General features: G+C 39.3%; 1 pseudogene; it reads left to right on the plus strand.

The window, feature by feature from the left end:
• The first annotated feature begins 9,476 nt into the window (after positions 1-9,476).
• LOC143656478 (putative rRNA-processing protein EBP2 pseudogene) lies at positions 9,477-10,903 on the plus strand (annotated as a pseudogene).
• Positions 10,904-22,233: the final 11,330 nt, after the last annotated feature.

The raw sequence follows: 22,233 nt of genomic DNA on the forward strand, positions 1-22,233 counted from the left end.
TCTCCAAACATCTGGGTCTGAGTTGGCCATGACGTTTCTTCTCACCTCTCTGTTTTAAGCCTCCTGCTAATTAAATTAAACATCACTCATTACAGAAGGCGCTGCTCTTAGCCAACCACAGGTGTAATCAACCATAGATAAATTTCACATGCTTCTAATTTAAGTACACAGCACCAGAACAAGAGGGCACCATCACCTGGCCAAGTTGACACCTGAACCTAACTACTATAAGTTTTTTTTTTTTTTTTTTTTAAAGGAAAGACAGAGAGAAGGAAGGAAGGATAGAAGGAAGGAAGGAAGGAAGAAAGGGAAACATCTTTTAAACATTTTCTTGTTTTATTGTATTCTGTTTCTCCGTTTTTGTTACATGGGCTGGGGCCGGGAATCGAACCGAGGTCCTCCGGCATAGCAGGCAAGCACTTTGCCCGCTGAGCCACCGCGGCCCGCCCAAGTTTTAAGTTAAAATCATCAAAGAAAAGGAAAGAAAGAATGAAAAAAAGAGAATATAAGAAAAGAAAGAAAACTCGCATATATCTCAGAAAGAATTAAGCTGCTTGGGTCCTTGGTATGAAACTTATTTTTCTTCAGTACGCAACTTGAGCTCTGTATCAAAAGAACCTGGCAGTTCTCCTTCTCATATCAATCTTCATAAAATATTTAGACAATCCCATTCTCCCTTGTGACTAAGCTGAGTACAATTAGTCTCCTGAAGATGATCACCTATCAGAGACAGAAGAATGTACGGCCAACAGTAGAAAGGAAGGGAGGAGAAAGGAAAGCAATAAATGAGCAAAAATGTCTCATTCATTATTTAATGTCTAACATCCCATTTATTCCTCTTACACTCTTCTACTAATCACTCAAAAACATTAGTCACATATAATCACCATCATGACATAATAAACACTGATAATTTCCCAGCATGTCATTTGACCAAGATGAACCATTGACCATAATCTACTTATTCTCATTATATTTTGCAGAGTCCTAAGCAACCACTCTCTTACACTCAGCCAATTAGCAGCTAGAAAGTTCCCTCCTTCTTCTCCTCCTTCTGGGGAGTATTGGTCAGCCTTGAAAGCTTTAAGCATATAAGAACTATAAAGCTTCTTATATATAAAGTTCTTTCATCCTAGCCAGAAGAAAGTCACATATTTATACTTGGTGTAGTGACCCCCCCACTGCAATTCTTATCAATATTTCTTCCACAGCCTGGTGTTACTAAACTTACTACATGATTGTGACAGTCTAAGAATTAATCTGTAATATTCCAACAGTGAAATCATACAAGAACAGGGTAAATGTCAATAAATGGAAAGAATAACTAACAGAGATTATTCTCACAAATTTCCAGTGTAGGTTTGCCAAACTTAAGTTATCAAAGTAATATGAAGCTACTTTTAAACTGGAAAAAGTCTTTGGAGAAACACTGATAAATTCTAAATCTTCATTGTACTTTGGCACTATTTTAAAACAATGCCCAAACCAACATGACCGTGACAGTTTTCTACATTCTACAATTCCAATCAATCTCCCACTATTGACTAATATCACATCACCCTTCCCCCTAAATGGAGATATTTAGGACTAAGACAAAATATTGTGGCACATTGTGACTAGCATAGTGAAAAGGAGGGAAAACATTCCCGAGATAATCATCCATTAATGACCAAGAAGAGAGGGAGGCAAATTGAGAGGGAAAGAAAAGGACACATCATCTTTCATTTTCTGGGTTATTTAAAACAAAAAATCATGCATGAAAACACAGCTTCTCCTACAACATCTCAACTCAGATAGCACGCCTTACAGCAGTGAATATTATGGAAAGCCCTTGAGCACTTGATTATTACATGAGAAGAGGACAGTTGCCTCCATCATTCTAGAATATTAACTACTTAGAGTTCTGTAGTTTCTACAAAGGGCAAAAAAAAAAAAAACTTCTGAAACAATTTCTCAGGTATTGCCCTCTTTGGTCTATTTCTCATCATAGGAGACCTTAAAACATAGCACAGGCAGAGCACTTGAGTCTCTGACAAACCCACCATGACAGTGGTTTGTGCTCAGCTCCCCCTGCAGTTCCAGACACTGTGTCACTCAGTGCACAGAAGTACACAGCCGAGTCACTCCAATGGACCATGTGCTTCTTCAGGTTGAAGGAAGATTCACTCTTCTGAAATTCAGCCTCAAAACCTTTAATGCCTTTAACCTTGTTGTCCCCTGATAAATACTTCAGGAGAAGCTGGAGACCTTGGCTGGGATATTGGACATACCAGTAGAGAGAAGGAGTTGAATAATAGGAATAGTTGCATCTCAGCTCTAGAGAGGTTCCTTCAGGGACAGACACATGGACTTGAGCCTGGGTCACTGATTGAGCTCTGGCATCTCCTGCAAAAAAAAAAATAGAAAAAAAGTGTTATATCAGGAAAGGCAACGCAGACTCCATTGGGAAAAGGGGGTGCTCATCAGGGTCTGTGGACCAAGGACCAGAATGGGTCTTTACTTACTCAGGGCAAGAACCATCTGAAAGACTGGGATGAGCAGCAGGAGCATGGGTGAATAGTGGAAAACACAGGCACCTTTCTGGACTCTCTTCCCTGAGAAGGCAGAAAAATGCTGAGCTGAGCCTGGATGTTTTCTGCACTCTGATTCCTGTCACTGCATTGAACTAGGTGAGGGTTCTGCAGACAGATGCAGGGAGGAGAGGGTTAGGGAACACGGGCATCTTCTACAGGAACAAGATCTCTAGTTTGTGCAACAGCGCCCTCTGGAGGCCAGCGTAGAACCAAAGATCAGGAATCCCCAAAGAGCTCATTTGTGTTCTTTCTATTTTGCTATTATATCAAACCTTCCACGCAACATGTTTCTTCCTTTCCAAAACTATAACAGCACATATTACCTGTCCATGAGAAATGGAATGTTTTGTGAAAATAGAGACTAAAAATTTGTTTGAAATGTAAATGTATATCAGACTTGGTGTCCTTGTCCATGGGACTCTGGGGATCATGCCAATTGCTTCGTGTTGAGCTTCGGATTTTTCCATGTTGCCTTGGGGGTACGGGGCGGGGATGATGCTTGAGGTACTCCCTTGGCTGGTGCTTGTACATCCACACAGGAAACATACAAAGGCTGTAAAATAAGCAGTGCTATTTTTCCCAATAATATGGTGCAACTCTGGATGGGAAGGTTTTGCCCATATCTTCCAAATTTCATCCTAACTGAAAGAATAGAAGTATAAAGTGGAGTAAACCAAAATTCATTACAGTGAAAAGAATAAGGACCATTCAGAGATGGGAGATTCACACATACTTCCAGGAGACAGAAGTAGAAGGGCTGATGCTGAAAGTTAAATTCAAGAAATGAAAAATGTCATTAAAATAAGTGACAAGGAACAATTATTGCTGTTCTTCAGGCTGGTATTTATTTTCACTCCTTTCAGTTGCAAAATCCATGGGGAAAAAGCAAAGGACACAGGATTGCCTGATTCCTTGGAATAGAGCTGTCTGCTCCACAATGGAAGAATGTAAAGGATTCTCCAGTCCTTTGTGGTGGTACATGCAACACCACAAAATCAAATAAGAGTAAAACTGGAAACAGAATTCTCTCCTTTTAGTATGTTCACAGAAGTCTAAGATATATATTGATAGTAGGAAAAGTTAAAGAGTTTCTGCAGGCATTCTAGAATGCCACAATGTGTAGCCCATCACAAAACCCTAAAATTCAGAAATTCTGAAAATAGAAAAATTTGTGAACAATTCAGCTGAGTTGTAGGTACTGCAAAGACATAGTTTTTTTCAAAAGTTGCACTAGGCCTTAACTCTAGATATGTTTCAGAATTCAGAAATCTGAGGGATTTTAGAACATTTTCCAAAGTTTAAGGAAAATAAGTCGTTTTAGACACATTATTTGGGAGAAAAGGAAAACTTGAATCTTCAGGAATTAAGAAAGAGCTCCAGAAATGATAAATAACTAGTGAATATACAAGTCTTCTTTTCTTCCTCTTAAGTTTCATAAAATACAGACAACTGTTCAAAACAAAAATAATGTTATATGGAGGGGTTCTCAATGTATGGATATGCAATATATATGAGCTATGACATTTATAAAGTTCAGTGTTGGTGGGTGAAGAGACATTTTGTGCATGATTTTTACATTTTCATGAATGATACAATATTAAATCTCATTAGACTCAATACATAGCCATGAACAGGGTAATCCCTAGAACAACCACCCCCCAAAAGACAAATGTAGCCAAAAAAGCCACTAGATACATTAAAATGGAATATTAAATGTCATTGAGAAGGCCTTGGTGCATATCGACTCCCTCAAGTGTGGGTCAGTTCAGTGACACAATCTCTTTTTTTTGCTACACATAATCCAATCAATGCAACCTTAGAGAAATGTATAGAGCAATTTAGAAATGTATAGAGCAATTCTAGACAGAATGAAGTTTCCATAACAGTAAAAGCATGTGAAGCAACTTAGGGTATTGGTCTTGTGGAGAAAGAAGGTATCAGGTTTTTGACTGGTCTTTTGATGATACACAACCATCCAACCAGATTGCTGATGATTGCCTCTCTTCCAGCTCATAGTATTTGAGCTGAGACCTGAAGTATGAGAATGAACAAGTTGGGAGAGGAAGGGTTCTAGACAGAAGAATCAGCAGATATGAATGTGGAGAGTGACTCAGCATTGTCAAAAATGAAAAAGGAGATGACAGTGGCTACAGCACAGAGTGTCAAGATAAGAATATTCAGTTAATGTGAGATTAAACCACCTCACGGTGTGATAAATGAGAATTGACTCTTAAGAACTAGGTTGGGTCTCTAGTAAAATCATTCAGAATATTTCAGAAATGACCAGTTATCCTGCTAAACATGAATCTTCATCATATTTAAAGAGCAAATATACTGACCTGGAATCAATGGATTATTTAAAGGGACAGGTTTTGGCTCTCCCATAACATATGATACTGTTAGTAACAACTAAAACTATCATACAGCTCATGACCTCCCACTGTCAGGGTAACACTGTGGGAAGGGAATGGTTAAAATATTTGTAAGCTTGCCCTTTGTTCACATGTCCTCAAGCATGGGAAAACCACTGCATTGTCTGCACGATGACTTCATGCTGAAAACAGCATAAGAGCTGAAAACAGCTCTAAATGTTTGTCTGCTTTGCTTATTTGTGACCTTCACTGTTCTGGAACATCTCCCCCTGCACTTGAGGAGACTCCTGTCGTGTTCTTAAATTCATGATACTTTCTCAAGGTAATCTTTAACCTCCCCTCATAAGCAAAGGATAACCTGCTTCCCAGATGGCCTCTTTTTTATCTAAAAAATAGCTAGCAGAAAATAAATTCGAGGGTCTGGCTCTTGCTTGAGCAGAGTCTTCCTTGATTTGGACCTCTTGTCAAAGAGCTTTCTTCTCACACCAATTCCTTGGGGGACAAAGAATAACTGTCATAAGTGACATCATCCACAAATGTCATAGGTCAGCTTAATACAGGTTCACGGCACTGCTAAATGTTCTGAGAGGACACAAAAGGATGGTATGCATGATGTCCAGCCAATATTGAAACAAACATTAGTTTTATCATAGTTCATCTTCTCTAAATAAGAAATGGAAATGACTTTTTCCTCTGAGCAGGAGAAGCAATGTAATGCAATGAATCCTCATTGCTGCCCAACAGAGTATATTAATATATAATTCAAGCACTTTACTATCATCAAAAACCACAGACAAACTTCATTGCATTCAGGGCCCATTAAGTTTCAGTAGAAGATAAAACCTTGATGGAAAGGTAAGACCAGTTAAATGATCTCCTAGCATGAAGTTTGCTCAATCCATATACATTAAGTGAGCACTTATCATGGGCCTTTAACTGTACTAGCCAATATTGAATAATAAGAAAATAGTGTGATAAATTTGCCTTCAAGTTACTTAAAATCTATTTCTAATGAAGCAATGTGCATGCAAGAAAGATTAAATGATCATACATTTGTTGGTCAGATGATCAGAGTATGGACAGAATTCTTTTTAAAAAATACTCTTTTCTGATTTTGCCCCTAACACATGCTGAATATTAAAATTTGTGTACAGAGATATAATTTGAATAATTTCATTCATAAATCCTTAAACTAAAGAAAACCACTTTAAGAATTCTAACTTTTCATAAATGCGTAATTGGGTAATTCTTCACGAAATCAAAGACACCTGTTAAGTGGCCAACACCCAGCCCTCACCTACACCCATGTCATTCTCTAGAGAAGCCAAAAGCACACTAAGCAGCCATCTTCTGGCCTTCTGCTGCCTCCACCTCCTTTTCTATCATGTGCCATTCACAACCCGGGGAGATGTGGAGTCTAACGGACAGGCCCAGCCAGATCTTAAACCTGGAAACCAGGGACAGGCAGCCCCAGATGCTCATCAGAACAGGAATTCTTAGTGGCAGGGCTCCCTCCTCCTGAGGTGCAGAAAAACCACATTTGCACAGTATGGATTTGTCTCTCTTCTCCAACACATAGTGGGGCTTACAGAGAGGCATCTCCTGACCTTCAGTTGGAGGCGTTTGGGCCTCCCTGGAGACTAGACAAGATGGGGCTTCTTCCCCTGCTCTTTGGACCCTCTGTGCTGTGCAAGTGACAAGGGGATTATTTGTCATTTCTGAGCTCTTTACACCATGAAACTTTCTCTTGTGCCCTTTGCCCGTGTTCCTGCTACACACCTTTGCAGGAACTCTCTCCACAGTAATACTATAAACTGTGTAATGATCTTTATTTGCTCATCAGTGTGTTGAGTGCATTTTCTCATTTCATTGCAAACATCATCTCAAATCCTGAGATTTTGTGAAATAAGTCTCTCATATTTTATAGCACATTGCATTTAACCATCCATAAATTCTTTAATATTAAGATTTCCCCATTTTTTGTATTCTCCATTACATTGCCAGAGATGTTTTTGTGAACATTTTTCAATTTTTCCTTATTCAATTCTTGAGGTAGAATTAAATGAAGAGTATACTTTTGAAGGGCCCTAGATGCTGACAATACCTAAATATCATGCATCATTACCATACTCAGCACAAGGTTCTCTATGTAAATCTTTGCATGTCATTAACAGGAATTCTAGGCTTCTAACAATATGATTTTTATCCAATAATGGCAGAAAATAGATGCTTTCATTGGTCCTGATGATTAGGAACTTCAGAACCAAACTTTACCTTACATTTGGTCATTCCTCAAGCTAATACAGTAGTAGATTTCTGAGAGTCAATATTATACATCCCTGTATTTCCCTCCAAATTTTCTTTTTCATTTATCAGAATTTCCTCATCAATGCATTTTATTCTGTAGTCTGTATGTATTTTTATTGGCTCAAATGCACTGTGGAATGGACAAATAAAATAACAAAACAAGCGTATAGACTGAGAGCCACATCTCTGTTCTCTAGAGTTTAGGGTCTTTCCACAGCACAGTGACTTCACACCCTCAGCTGTAAAATAAAAAGTGAGGTTGAAAGAGTTCTAAGGCCTCATCTAATTCCAATACTTGATGAATTTACTGTTTCCTGTACAGATATAGAGGAATGTAAAATAATCTCATGAATCTCAAAACCCACCTGCATCTAAAGCAGGCTGCATATGGGATAAAGGAGACCTTCTAAAACTAGGCACTCCATCCTCATCCTTAGCCAATGTTCAGCACTTTCTTTTTTTTAATTTGAGAAAATTAAAGCTTTAAGGATATTTTCAACTCATCAATCCAAATCCTTCATTTCAGGAGAGGAAATCAAAAGTTGCCTAAGGTCATATACTCAGTACTGGAAGAAGTGAACCTGACATTTCTTTTTTCTACTCCAAACCTGGTGTCCTATGCCTCATTCAAGGACACTTTCAAAATCACAGGGTTGAGAGCGTGTCCCTTTCATATTTTCAGCTGTTGATAGACTCTTCTTCATTGGAGCACATAACCACTCCCTCTACCCACAACCAGGACTTCTTAGAAGTATCTCAGCAGGGTTTGGGTAGGAGCTGCAGGTGCCTGGTGAACACTGTGCATCCACAGCACAGAAGTAAGCAGCGGCGTCTGCAGTCTGGGAAGCCGTGATGACCAGGGAACTGAGTTTGGTGGAGGGATCCAGCGTGGCCCTCAGTCTTCCACTATGTTTCTGCCTCTCATTAGAACGTATTAAAATCAGTGAGGAAAGGCCTCTACCCGAATCTTGTCTATACCACTGTAAGTAGTTTATAGTAATTTTGTAACTGCAGTTCATGGTGGCATTTTCACCCTCCTGGATGATCATGTCCTGAGGATTCTGTTCTACTTGGCTGTTCACACCTAGGCAGAAACAAAAGGACAGAGACCAGCAGTCAGTTGTTGAATTTCTGCTCTCTCGTGTTTGCATACCCTTCCCTAATCTTCTATACATTTCCAGACTAACAAGAATGCTTTACCCCTCAGTCTTGGAGGCTCTGAAATTTGGTCTCCCTGTTTCCATCACCAATAGCCCCAACTCACTGGCTGGTTGAAGCCATAAAATCACCAACAACACTCCCAGGAGTTTCTCCATTCTTCTTCCTAATTGTGCTTGTAGAAGACTCAGTCCTGGGACCTGAAATGGAGTCACATTCCAAGAGTCAGTTCTCTTAACTGGGTTTATATCTAGTCCTTGCACCTTCAGCTGCACCCTCCTGAATGATATTCAGTTTTCTTACCTCACCAATCAGAGGCAAGCTCAATCTTTTGCTTTCTGCACACATGTGCTGATCTCAAAACAAGTAGGGGAGTGTGAGAACAGAATGGCACTGCCCTCTGCTGGGGAAGAATCATCGTGCTCCTAGAATGTGCTCCAGGTGAAGAGTGCACTGGCTGATTCTGAAGAAACTTTAAAGGAGTTCCAAGCTCTGCTTTATTGAACTCTTTTGTTAACTTTATTGCATGCTGGGAAAAACCACAAGAGTTCCAGATCATGCAAAACCTCAGGATAACATTAGTATTTGCTAATATTCATTTGCTTCACCCTTAACATGTACCATTTTTTCTAAGGACTTTACATCCATCGTTTTTTTTTTTTCAGGAAAGGAATGTTATCTCAGTATTGTTTTAATTTGCATTTCTCTAATCATTTATATTGGCACATTTTTTCATATATTTGAGGTCTATCTGTGTGTGTGTGTGTGTGTGTGTGTGTGTGTGTGTTATCGCTCTGTTCATGTCTTTTTTCTAATTTTTCAGTAGCGTTTTGGTATTTTGCCCCTTAAGTTTTAGGAGCCCTTTTTAGGGGCCTTTGTCTGTGATATATGTTATAAATATTTTCTCCCAGGTTTCAGCTGACTTTTAACTTTGTATCAAGTTTTGCCATGAGATTTTTTTTTAAATTTAAATTTATTATTATTTAGTTTGTCTCTGGATTTTTTTTTCCTTTATTTCCATTGAGACGTCTTCACAAACACGCAGTCCATCCACAACACACAAACGATGGCTCACAACATAATCCCATGGCCATGTATTTATCAACATGATCATTCCCAGAATATTTGTATCACTATAGAAAAAGAAACAAAAAAGATAAAAGAAAAGAAAAAACTCATACATCCATCATTTTATTTGACCCTCACAACAACCTCTATAAAGTAAATATTGTTAATAATTCCAAACTTATTGATGAGAAAATTGAAGAATAGAGTTGTAGCAATTTGTGCAAGGTCACACTGTTGGTAAGTGGTGGCCTGCAATGAGAGCCCAGGCAGTCTGACTTAGTGTTGATTCTTAGAAATTTCCCAGTACCCTGGAATCATTTCACTTCTGGTATACCTTAGGGTTGGAAAGGTATTGCCATGACTTGCAATTAGTCTCCCTTCAAAGTTCCGGCCTAGAGTCAGAATGGATACAATTTAATTCAGGTAAAAAGTCAATTGAGAAGGACAACTTTGAGTTGTCCGCACGGTGCTGATGATGCCCATGTGCAGCCACGTGTTCGAGCGTGTGTGCTGCCAGATGGTCACTCCCTCATCTTGGGTTCGGATTCAGATTCCAAAGATTCTCTTGCCATAGACAGAGATTTGCAGGATGCTTTTACCCGAGGGCTCCTGAAGCCAGGCCTCAGTGTCATGCTACAGGAGCCAAAGAGGACCAGCAATGATGTGATGGCTTGAAGCAGTGTTTGGCTGAATTCAAGAGGGATCTGGAGTGGGTTGAGAGACTTGATGAGATCCTGGGTCAGTACCGGAAGGTAGTGGACCTCAGTCAACACCACAGAACAAGGATCACAAAGGTGTTGGCCCAGAAGATGATTTTCAGCAGGGGATGATGTTCTACCACCAGGCCCAGGCTGCAGTGCTTGCAGTGTTACCCTGCCTTTATCAGTTCAAACTTCTTACCAAGTGACCCACTGATTATTTTGCAGAGATGGCCAGGTCTGATCAGCAGATACAGAATATTCAGCAGAAGCTGCAAACTAAACAGGCTGCCATGGAGAAGTCGGAAAAGATGAAGCAACTGCAGGCACTTAGGAAATATGGAAAGAAAGTACAAACAGGTTCTTCAGAAGAGGCAGCAGGAGAAAGCATGAGTATGAATGCTGCTAAGAAATGTCTGAAGGCTTCTCTGATAGTGGAGCTTCTTTGAAGGAGATCAAAAACCTGTTACATGGGGCAAGAAGGAAGGAGCCAAGAGCCAGCAAATAAAGAAGGGTCCCCATGTCAAATGACACTATGAGAACCAAAAGTTTGGTTTTGGTGGCAAAAAGAAAGACTCTACATCATAGCTATGAGAGCTACAATGATAAACCCAGCTTCCAGGCCAAGACAGCTCACATCAAGTGCTTCAGGAGTCCTGAAAAGAAAGGATCAAATAAGGGACATGGGAAACAAACAAGAGAGAAAATGAAGAACAGAACACTTTAAGTAAGATCTTTGTATGCAAAGAACCAAGAAAGAAGAGATGAAGACCTGGAAATTTTCTACACAGACAGATACCTTCTGTTGGTTTCTTTTTGTAAAAAAAATTATTTAAATTAAAGAAAAATTATGAAGAAATATAAACCCTTGGTGTAAAACTCAATTATGGTTAAACGGTATTAAAAGTCACTTTATATACGAAATATTATTGTTATCTATTGATTGTAATTTAGATTGCGTCTCAATTGCCTTCCTTTTATGATGAGGATTTACACACATTTTAGTTACATTTCTTTTCCCCATTTTGGTCAGTGTCATGGTTAGGGACAGGTGTCAACTTGACCAAGTTGTGGTACCTGTTTATCTGATTGGGCAAGCTCTGGCCTGTCTGTTGCAATGAGGACATTTCATAGGATTAGGTCATGATCACATCAGCTACATCCACAGCTGATTCCATTTGTTATCAGCCAAAGGGGAGTGTCTTCTGCAATTAGTGATGCTAAATGTAATCATGGGAAGCCTTTTAAGGAGGACTCAGAGCAGACAGGTTCCATTCCTGCTTTGGCTGGTGAGCCTCTCCTGTGGAGTTCATCCAGGCCATCCATCAGAGTCATCGGCTTCGCAGCCTGCCCTGTGGATTTTGGACTCTGCGTTCCTACGGTCACATGAGACATTTTCATAAATTTTGTATTTGCAAGTGCTCCCTGTTGCTTCTGTTTCTCTAGAGAACCCTAACTAATACAGTCAGGAAGGCCTTGTCGATTCCATGGTGCCAGGGCCAGGCTCATCCTTGGGAGTCATGTCCCATGTTGCCGGGGAGACTGGCAGCTAACAAACTAGAACAGGCTATATCTGAGATCCTACAAAAGTTTCAAACATTAAGATTACTTTCCAGAAATGTACAACCTCCAGATGGTTCGTAGGCCAGATAAGTCCTAAAACCCAAAGGGGCCAGCCCCTCCAAGAACATCAACAAGTTCCATTCCCTTATCCCATATTATTGATACCCTTTTCCAACATGAAAAAGTTAAAATGGGCATAGCACAAATACCCCTAAAGATTGGGAGAAGGATCAGAGGAGAAGGAGGAGTTAACAGAGAAGATAGGATTTAACAAATCTGTATGACAGCTGAATCACTATATTAATATTTCTTTTAGTCTCCAGTGTCTCCAAGCAGCTAGAAGGAAAAACCTGAAATTGTGGAGCTGTAATCCATATCAAACTCTGAACTCCATTCTAAAACAACTTGTTTACAATGTACTTGTTTACAACAACTTGTTTACAATGTACCTGCACAGCCAGGTCATATCTGCCCCCAGCCCATGAACACATAATGCCAACCCACTGCTATAACTCTTTGAATGCCCCATACCCTAGACCAGTGTACACCGTGGTTGCACCTCCCAGGCCTGTGCACCTGCACAGCTGCATCCTACCTGCTCACTGGGCACCCACATTCACAAGCACTAGTATAACACCCCAACCTGTGCCTATACCTGCACTGCACTGCATCACCACACTGTTGTTCTCCTACTGTACCCTGCATCCTGCTACACACCCACCCACAAACACAAGGCTTTAGGCTGTTGAAGGAAATCAACTCTCAAAATAAATTGATCAAGATATTTACATGCAATGAAAACAACAGAAGATCACTAAGCTATCACAATGCAGACAGATACAACCCAGACTAATGACCAAATTGAAACAGCAGAGGAGACACAGACATTGGAACATCTAATCAAAGATGTTCATATAACTCTACTTAGTAAAATAACTAGAATGGCTGATGAAATAAAGGAGCTCGAGACACTAGAAGAGAATAGATGAATTTGAAAGAACAAATAGAAAAATAGCAGATATTAAAGACTTTGTTGATCAAATAAGAAACATACTAGAAGCACACAGCAGCAGCTTTAAAGAGATAGAAGAAAGAATAAGTGATCTAGAGGACAGGATAACTGATTTCAAACACTCAAAACAGCAAATAGTAAAAAAGATGGATAAATCTGAGTTGGATCTCAGGGAAATTATAGGCAAAGCAGAGTACACAAATAGAAGAGTCATTGGTGTCCCAGAAGGAGAAGAGAGGATAAAGGGCTAGGGAGAGTAGTTGAGGATATAGTGGAGGAAAACTTCCCAACCCTTATAAAGGGCATAAATATACAAGTCAAAGAAGCCCAACAAACTTCAAACAGAATAAATCTAAATAGTCTGTCCTCAAGACACATACCAATCAATATGTCAAATGTTGAAGAAAAGCAGAAAATTCTGAATGCAGCAAGAGAAAAATAATCTACCACACACAGGGGAAACCACATAAGACTGAGTTCAGACTATTCATCTGGCACTACAGAGACAAGAAGGCACAGGTATGATATGTTAAAGATCCTACAGAGAAAAACTTCCAGCCTATTATTCATTACCAAGTCAAATTGTCTTTCAAAACTGAGGAGAGATGAAAATATTCATAGACAAATAAATTCTGAAAGAATTTGTCAGTGAGAGACTGGCCCACAAGAAATACTAAAGGGAGTTCTGTCAGTTGTAAAAAAAAAAGAGGAGGGGGAAGTCTGGAGGAGGGCACAGAATTGAAGAGTACCAGTACGGGTAACTTAAAGGATAAAAAGAGAAAGAGGGAAAAGAATGTATCTTTCTGACAAATAAAATAAAAAGATTAGATGGTGGATTCAAGAAATGCCTCTTCACTAATAATTTTGAACATTAATGAACTAAACTTGCCAATTAAGAGATACAGATTGGCAGAATGGATTAAGAAATATAATCCAGTGATATGTTACTTACAGGAGACTGATGTTAGACACAAGAATGCAAGTAGACTGAAGTAAAAGGATGAAAAAAGATTTTCCACACAAGTTGTAACCAAAAGAAAGCATGACTAGCTAAACTAATATCAGAAACAGATGAGTGGATCAAAAAATGAGGTATATACATATGATGGAATATTATGCAGCAGTAAGACAAAATGACATCCTGAAACATATGACGAGATGGATGAGCCTTGAGGACATAATGCTGAGTGAAATAAGCCAGACACAAAAAGATAGATACTGTATGATTCCACTTTTATGACCATGGTAAAGGTAAAATCAGAAGCTAATAATACAGAATATAGGCAACTTAAAGATACATAGAAGCTAGAGATGGGTGAATGGTTAGTTAATGAGGTTGAACTCCAATGTAAGGGAATAGATAGAACTGAAGGCGGTTTTCTAGTGGGTCTATAAGTAATTTTGCCATATTGAAGATGAACAAAATTGAAAAGGGTTGTATTGAACTACATGTCCCACTGATTATCACTAGAAATATGAATTAGTTCTTGCAAGAACTACTTCAAAATTATGATTTGTGCACAGAGATGTTTAAGTGCAGGGTACAGGGGAAAACTACTATTGCATGTTATGGGCTATGTTTAAAAGGAAACCATCAGCACTACCACAGCAACAGCAGAGGTAATAATGGGGGAAGGGCCAAGGGTTAAGAGGAGGTTTAAATTTCCTATTTGGCAAGTGTTCTAGTTTGCTAGCTGCTGGAATGCAATATACCAGAAATGGAATGGCTTTTAAAAGGGAGAATTTAATGAGTTGCAAGTTTACAGATCTAAGGCCAAGAAAATGTCCCAATTAAAACAAGTCTATAGAAATGTTCAATCAAAGGCATCCAGGGAAAGATACCTTCGTTCAAGAAGGCCGATGAAGTTCAGGGTCTCTCTCTCAAGTGAGAAGGCACATGGCGAACACAGTCAGGGCTTCTCTCTCTGCTGGAAGGGCACATGGTAAATACGGTGTCATCTGCTAGCTTGGTCTCCTGACTTCCTGTTTCATGAAGCTCCCCGGGAGGCATTTTCTTTCTTCATCTCCAAATGTTGCTGGCTGGTGGACTCTCTGCTTCGTGGTGCTGCAGCATTCTCTGCTCTCTCTCTGAGTCTCTCTCTCCAAAATGTTTCCTCTTTTATAGGACTTCAGAAACTAATCAAGACCCACTCAAATGGGTGGAGACATGTCATCCCCTAATCCAGTTTAACAACCACTCTTGACTAAATCACATCATCCAGGGAGATAATCTCATTACAGTTTCAAACATACAGTATTGAACAGAAATTATTCTACCTTTATGAAATGGGATTTATATTAAAACATGGCTTTTCTTAGGGGGCATAATTCCTTTCAAACCAGCACAGCAAGGGTGTGTTTACTGGTTTTCTTTCTCTTGGGAACAGTGAAACAATCTAAAATTGAGTGTTGATGGACTGTGGACTTTGGGCCCTATACATGTTCCCTAATGAATGCAGGTGGCTGAAGGATGTGCTGGCTGAAAAGTAGATTGGCAAACGATGCTGTGTACTTAGGAACAAATGTTGTGCTACTACAAAAAAACAAACAAAGTCATGAGGCAAGCAACGATGTTAATAAACATGCAGGACACTTTGTGAAGCAAAATAAGTCAGAAACAAAAGAACAACAGTGGTATGGTTTTCTTTAGGAAATGCTTACAAGAAAACAGGGGCCTTGACTGTAAGCTTTTATAGCAGATACATTTAGCCCAGAGTGCAATTATTATTTTTGGATTTTGAGAGGCTGTATACAATCTGATATTTAGAGACATGAATGAAGCTAGGGTTAAAATAATTCAGAACACAGGGGTAAGGAAGACATCTATATTTTAGAACCACACATACTCTTTGAAACCAAAGGAAGAACAGTTTATTTCATCTGGAACTGAAATTTTTCTGTAGCACATAATCTAACTCAACCTATCTGTATAGCTCATTGAACAACGGAAACACAGGGAGCCTAGAATAAGAAAGAGGTCCTTTAATCCTGTATAGCCCAGTGTAATGCCTGAATGCATCATGGAGCATATTAAGCAGATAATAAAAAAGTCATTAGTTTGGGGGATGGGAGTAAAATCTGGAACTATTAAACTTTACCATCAAGAATCCCATGATACTGTGTCAAACTTTAGGGACACCCAAATCAATAGGTTATGCCCTTGATTTTGAGGCTTACTCTTGTGAAGCTTATGAAGGTATGAGAGAAGCTAACCTACCTATAGGTTTGCCTAAAAGTTACTTCTGGAGGACCTCTTTTGTTGCTCAAATGTGGCCTCACTTTCTCTAAGCCCAACTCTGCAAGTGAAATCATTGTCCTCCCCCCTACATGGGACATGACATCCAGGGGTGAAAGTCTCCCTGGTAACATGGGAGATGACTCCCAGGGATGAACCATGGGATCAACAGTACCATCCTGACCAAAAGGAGGAAAGTAGTATAATAAAATATCAGTGGCAGTGAGAATTCAAATAGGGTCAAGATGCTACTCTGGAGGTTGCTCTTAATGCAAGCTTCAGTTAGACATTGCTGCCTATCAGTAACCTGCCAAACCCCAACCAGGACCATTCCAGGCAGCCCTAGAGATCACCTAGGGCAGTATATAAGATTCCACAAGGTTCAAAGCGCTAGTGTAAATTTCCAGAAACCTACAACCTCCAGATGGGTCCCTAACCAGATAAGTCCTAAAACCTAGAGGGCCCAGCCTCTCCAGAACATCAGATAGTTCCATCTCCCTACCCTATATTAGTGGCAGACCCTTCCAACATGAAAAAGTTAGAATGGCCGTAGCCCAAACACCCCTAAAGAGAAGGATAGGAAACTCAAAGGTGATGGTGAAGTTGTACAGAGAAGAGAGGATTTAACAAATGAATATGGTTGCTGAATCATTGAATTCATATCTCTTTTAGTCTCCAGTATTTTAAAGAAGCTAGAATTAAAAACCTGAAATTGTAGAATTGTAACCCATTTCAAACTCTAAAATATTTTCTATAACTAATTGTGTTGCTGTGCTTTGAAATTTATGGCTTTTTTGTATATATGTTATTTTTCACAAAAAAAAGAAAGAAAAAAGAGCCAAATGTAGTGATAAAACAATATTTAAGCTTTCTAGTCTCCTATATTCTGGAGTAGCTAGAAGGGAAAATCTGAGAGGATCGTGTGGTAGCTGATGACAAACTCCGGGATGTCTCCTATAACTACTTGTTGAAGAGTGCTTTGGAAACTACAGCTTTTTTATTTATTTGCTTTGTATATATGTTATACTATACAATAAACAGTTAAAATGAAAATAGATAGATAGATAAATAGATAGATAGATAGATAGATATAGATAGATAGATAGATAGATAGATAGATAGATAGATAGATAGATAGATAGATAGATAGATGAGAGAGGGAGAGAGGATGTGGCAAACAGGGAAAAATATTAAATTCGGTGTATTTGGTGGAGGGAGGGTGGAGTGTGTTGGAGTTCTCTGTTTAGATTTTATTTTTGTAACTTTCCTGTTAAGTTTGAATTATTTCAAATAAAAAGTTAAAAACATTGATAAAAATAAAAAGTTTTGTACCTCAACCTCACTTCTTAGACATATACACAAAAAATATGCACAAAAATCCAGATTAAAGATTTCCAAACCGAAAACAAAATAAAGTATACAAAAGAAAATATGAGATACACTTTTACTGTTTTGGAATGCTATGGATTGTTAAGTAGGATACAAACCCCAGAATCTGTAAAAGAAGATTTTGATGAATTTGACTACACACAATTTTTTAAATCCTGGATGCCAGGAAAAGGCCATAAACAAAGGCAAACGATGAATAATAATGTGACATTCATATGACAACTTTTCTTAATATAAAGAATGTTACTTAAAATCTATATTTAAAAATTAAGAACAGTAATAAACAGGAGATACATGAAAAGGTAATTTATAAAAGAAATCTACATGGCTTTTAAATATATGAAATGAACAACCATCTTATGCATAACTAAAGATATTGTTATAAAAATAATAAAGCCTTACAGATTTGCAAATGATAAAAACCTTGGTAATATGCAAAACTTAAGGGAAATATGCATTCTGCCAAATTCACCAATATCAGTGGCATAACTTGGTGAAATTTCTTTAGCAGGGAGTTTGTGTGCACCAAGTCGAGTACTACCAATATGCCCAGTTTCTAGAATAGCATTTTGTTTTCTCTAGAGTATATAATTGACTCTTTATTCTCCTTTATTTTATCCTATATTATTATCATGCCATTTCATTTCATTCCAATTATTTTTTTTTACCTTCTGACTTTTTATGCATGGTTCTTTAACTCATCAAAGTCTACCAGTTTCCAGTGGCTGTGGGCAGTGACCATTGCTTTTTATGTAGGTGAACGGGGAGTACGGGTGGTCCTTTCCTTAGAAATTATCTCACCCAGTTCCCCGAGTTTCATCACTCCTCCCCAAATTCCATCAGCACACACACACACACACACACACACACACACAGAGCAGCATCTTCCCCGGTTATTCACAGGTGTTGGTGCTTCTGATCCCTCAGCCTTCACCAGGGCTCAGCACACACGGGGATGCTTCTCACAGGCTCTTCCCACATGATGCCCAGGTTTCGTCTTTATCTGTTACACAGGATTTCATTTCTCCATATACACCTCATTTTCTAAAATTTTGCTGGTATAAGATACTTGTTGCAATCTCTTATTGTTTTTGTGCTTATAAGTTTATGCCCTTTTTAATCGATTTACTGTATTTTTAATAGATGTTCAGAGATAAATAGATATACTTAAACTAACATGTTAAGCCAAAACTTAACTCAGTTTTTATTCTAGACCTTATTGTATGGGTTCAAGGTCTATTTGACATGTATCAATATTTATAAAGACATTTTTAAAAATAGACTTACATTTAAATCAAATCTAGTAAACATAATCAACTTTAAATCAAGAATATCGAACTCAAAATAGGAAACTTCATTAATCAATCTTAGCTAATTTTTAAAATTTAAAGATGCAACCCTTGAGAAAAGGTAAAAGGGAAAACTTTCAGGGGGAAAGTGCAATAGAGAAATAAGAAACATGACAGAAGGAGGGACCATTCAAAGCCAATGCCATGGTCATCCTCTCCCACTGCCACAGCCACTGCAGAAGCACAGCACACACAGCTCCCACCCGACCGTGACCAAAACCTTTCTCCCAAGCAACAAAAATCCTCTGAGTATGTCAATAAATCAATGTTAATTATATGAAATTGCCCTGATATTTGCAAATATCATCAATACATCTGCAATGAAATCAAAGATATTTTTTCAGAACACACACATCCCTTACCAAATCCCTTCTCCCACTACCATAGTTTCCCTCCCTCTCTGAGAAGTGAAAAAACTGTAGTTAAAGAAATTTGTAGGCTTTTACCCAACAATTGTCACCTGTCTACACCGTCATGATGAATGTAGACAGGTTTTTACCCAACAATTGTCACCTGTCTACACCTTTTCTGCTCAAGACCATTTCCTCTCATTGGATGCCATTGTCACTGAGAAACTACTTCATTTTGAGCCTTGTTCCAGAGCCAAGTGAGCTATGCAAATGATAAGGAATAAGGAATGGAAAAAGAGGTGGGCACTGTTCACGGTGTAGACATGAGTCATCTCTTTGATTCTGTTTTTACTTCTTCGGCATTTTTTTTTTTAACTACAGCCTGCATCTACCATCTGATTTACAAAAAAAAAGGAACTATAGTGTCTCTTTTCGCTCCTGTTCAGTTACATGTAAGATTCTGTCCCTCCTCCTTTCTCTATTAAGGACCCAGTATTCTTGGGTCCTTTCACTCTCGAACACTATAACAAGACAAGGCAATGTGTCTTCCAGGCGACCTGGAAGGAGATGTGGGGGCTGGACTGCTCTGCAGGGAGAAGCACCAAGACCACTTCATTGCTCATGAGGTTTTACCTTTAAATTATTTTGTCCCTATTTGAGGAATTATAGGTGTCACATTCTCTCTTCAATTTCACTAATGAAGAGGAGGTTTTTGGAGACATTCCCTTGCTCTTCTGCTCCTTGTATGATCTTTGTTTCAACCAAAGGCCTTGGGGACCAGCAACACCAGACTGTGCTGAAGGCAGGAGGATCCCGCTCAGCTGTCAGGCCCCTTGTTGTGCTCAGAGTTCGTGCTCAGCTCCCCCTGCAGCTCCCCTCACTGTGTCCCTCAGAGCACAGTAGTACACAGCCGAGTCCGACTCCTGGACTGAGGCTTTCTCCAAGTGGAAGGAGGTGGACTCCTTATTGTACGTGGCTTCAAAACCTTTGTTGCTTCCCTTCTCATTGGGCTTTGTAGCTTTCAGGAAGAGCTGTGGACCTTCTCCGGGATACTGAACGTACCAGACAAGAACAGGATATCCTGTGGTTGTGTAAGTGCAGTTCACGGTCAGGAGAGCCTCTTCTGGGAGGGTCATTTGGCCTTCCATCTGGGTCATGGAGTCTCCACTGCTTCCTCCTGGAGGGGAAGGGGAGATTTAAAAGTCTGTCACCCTGGGCTTTAAAGACTCCAGGACAAAATTTTAGTTAAAGTTCTTATTAACATTACAAAAGAAAGAATCCAAATTTTAGGTGGCATTTTACTTACCAAATATTAAGAATATAACAGTCAAGAAGCATGGAGAAGAGTTCATCTTTAGACTATCTTGAAAATATTATTCTTAACTCTTAACTTGCAGAAGTGTTGACATCATAGGGAAAGGCTAAATCTGAGCCTAGAATTCACACAGGAAATGGTTTGTGTTGGGAAGCTGCACCCCCTTGTGGACAAGGCCCTGAGCTGTGAGGAAAGTTTTCCTTTACTCCTCCCCAAACTCAGAGAGATGCCCTCATCCCTGACCTCATTTATACAGCAGGTTTATAAGCTCATGTAGTTCTTCAGGTAAATCTGAAGGACATCAAATCCTCCAGGGCCCTTTTGTTCTTGGGACTCTCCCTGACATGGTAGTTTTCTATCAGAGAAATCCAGGGCATTCCAGCAGCTGAGAAGACAGCAATTTTCTTGGACATTTAATAGGAGCCTTTATTTCTGTTGTGGGCACTCTATAATCCATTGGGATGTCAGAAAAGTGTTTTGTGTTGTGTATTAATTTATAAGCTGCCAGAATGCTATGTATCAGAACTAGAACAGCTTTTAAAAGGAATAATTTTATAAGTTTCAAGTTTACAATTCTAACAATTGTAATTCTAAATATACCCAAACTAAGGCATCCAGAGAAAGATACCTTAATTCAAGGAAGGTTGATGGTCAGGAAAACCCCTGTCAGCTGGGGAGTCACATGGCTGCCATCTTCTGGTCCTTTGTCCCAGGGCTCCATTGCTTTCAGCCTCTGTTCCTGTGGGGGTTCCTCACTTTCCTTCTCTGGGGATGGCTTCCATCTCTTCACTTCCCTTGGCTCTCCAGTTTCTAGCTTGCTTAACAAGTCATGGCAACGTCTGCTGTGCTTCAAGCATCTCCAAACAAATGTGTCTGTTCTCCAAGTGTCAGCATCTGTGTCAGCTTTGGACTATGAAGTTTCCGTCAGTTCTGTTGTTTCTTAGGTTTCTCAAAAATGTTTCCCCTCTTAAAGACTCTAGTAAACTAATCGAGACCCACCTGGAATGGGTGGGGTCAGTCCTGGAGAGGCAAAGTGAGGCACCCCCACAGGAACAGAGGCTAAAAGCAATGGAGCCCAGGAGCAAGGGACCAGCAGCTGCCAGCCATGTGACTCCCCAGCTGACAGAGCTGTTCCAGACCCATCGGCCTTTCTTGAATGAAAGTAACCTCTCGTTGGTGCCTTAATTTGGACACTTTCACTTCCTTAGAACTGTAAACTTCTAACTTATTAAATTCCCTTTGTAAAAGATGTTCCAGGGGTGCACAGGTGGTTCAGTGGTAGAATGCTCACCTTACATGCAGGAGACCGTGGTTCAATTCCCAGACCATGCACCTAAAAAAAAAAAAAAAAGCCATTCAATTTTTGGTATGTCACACTCTGGCAGCTTACAAACTAATACAACTTGTATATTCCACAGTAAAATGAACTCCAAAGACTTTTTGACATTGTTCAGCCCTATGCATTTATTTCTGGACTGATGCACACTCAGATTTCAGAACAGAGTCATCCCAGTGTCAGCAACAATCACCTCTCTTGTGGCATAGTAAGTTTAGCTCTCATATAAATAAAGAGGTGTGCATATGTCCCTGCAGAACCATTTACAGCTCACTGCAAAAAACTGAATCAAACAAATTCATAAAAGACTATGAAACAGCATGATATGAAAAATTAGTAAACATGCAGAGAGATTTCAAGACCCTCCTTATTTAGAACAATGACTGAAAAATGAATACTTATTAAACAATAGATCTGAATAGCTAACAATTCATGCATATTTTTACTGATTCTTATACCTGAATTTAACCAATTCTTCCAGGTCAATTGAATCAACAACTGGTAAATT

Source organism: Tamandua tetradactyla, chromosome 14, assembly GCF_023851605.1.
Source record: "Tamandua tetradactyla isolate mTamTet1 chromosome 14, mTamTet1.pri, whole genome shotgun sequence".
NCBI lineage: Eukaryota > Metazoa > Chordata > Mammalia > Pilosa > Myrmecophagidae > Tamandua > Tamandua tetradactyla.